Below are 1,701 nucleotides of genomic sequence, written 5' to 3' on the forward strand. Positions count from 1 at the left end.
GCCACTGCACTCCAGTCTGGGCGACTGAGTGAGACTCCAACTCAAAGAAAAAAAAAAAAATCAAGATGAGAAAAAATAGGTTATTGTAATTACCTAGATATTTACCATTAATGTTACTCTTCTTTCAATCCCAGTGTTCCAAGTTTCCTTCTGGTATCATATCTCTCCCATATCGAAGAATTTCCTTTAGCAAATCTTTAGAGCAGTTATACAGGCAATTATTTCTCGTAGTTTTCCTTAAAATATCTTTTTTTTTACTTTCCTTCCTGAAGGATATTTCCATCTAAAATTCTGAGCTGATATTTCTTTTCTGTTAGCACTTAAAAAACATTTTGTACCATCATTCTAGCCAAAATAATTTCTCATGAGTGTTAAGCATTTCCTAAGTAGCAACATGAACTTAGACAGTTGATTACTCATGTAGATAAATTAAGCAAGATCAGCATGGTGTCAACTATCTGTATCACTTGTCCCACAGAATGACACCAAACTGGATGAATCGAATGACTAACAATATGACCTGAAGATCATTCTGTGATAGACGACCCGATTTTAGACTTTACCTAAGCAGTGTTTTAACCTGCAGTTGTACCCCAAGGGGAGGAGGCAAGATGAATAGTCGTATACTTCATCAGAGCCAGGGAGGTAGATGAGGCCCTTGCTAGTGGCAACTTCTCACAAGATGGGGAGGCAAACAACCTTGTGATTGCTCCTCAAAGGTTGCACATCTTGCCAAGTTTCAGAAGATCACAGGAGAGTTCCTCAACACTTAGGCCAAACTATGGCTTAAGCCTTGCCTGTGTGGCGTATGTGGATACATGCAAGGTGGCCAGGGTTCCATGGTGGAGCGGCTCCAGTGCAATGAGAAATCTACGAATGGGCAAGTCACTGTTTCTTTATAAGTAATGTGTTGTATTTTTCTGGCTACAGTTGAAAATTTGTTCTTTATCTTAAGTTTTCAGCAGTTTTATTATGATGTGTCTGTGCATGAATTTTTTTAGACTTAACCTGTTTGGATTTCACTGAGTTCTCAGACCTGTAGGTTTATGTCTTTTGCCAAATATGGGATTTAGTCATCATTTATTCAAACTATACTTGTACCACATTCTTTCTCCTCCATATCTGGACCCCTATAACCCCAACTCCTTTTATCAGAGAATTAGATTCTCCTTTCTCACAGTTTTAGGTACCTGGGATCCTGCTGCCATCGCTCTTATTGATTGCCACTGGGATCGTCTAAGGGCCAAAAAGCAAAAAAATAAAATAAAATGGGTGGTTTCCCTTACTGTTTCTGAGTGCTAATTATCCACTTTTCTGCTTCTTAAGCCAGAACTAGTTTTCTTCTGGAGCCCTTGGACCCAGAGCTGAAGATACCAGAGGAAAAATTGGGAAACTCACCACCAATCTGGTGCTACTTCAAATTCTGGTCTTCCTTTTGAAACTGCCTGCTACTATGTCATTTTCAAAAATCCTCACATAGTTGCCACGTGTACTCTGTCTAAATTGTATAACTCTATTTAATAGGAGAGACAAGGTAGAGTATGGTTACTCCATCTTACTCAAAGCTGAAATTCCCTCAGCCTCAATTTTGTCACCTAAGAATGGAAGCCATCTATAGCAATACAACCTAATTGGATTGAGAACATGAGCTTACCATTCTGGGAAACTCTTACCTGGGAAGATGAAATTATATATAATTTT

The sequence above is a fragment of the Carlito syrichta genome, unplaced genomic scaffold (genome assembly GCF_000164805.1).
Source record: "Carlito syrichta isolate Samal-C Ts95f unplaced genomic scaffold, Tarsius_syrichta-2.0.1 Scaffold303552, whole genome shotgun sequence".
Lineage (NCBI taxonomy): Eukaryota > Metazoa > Chordata > Mammalia > Primates > Tarsiidae > Carlito > Carlito syrichta.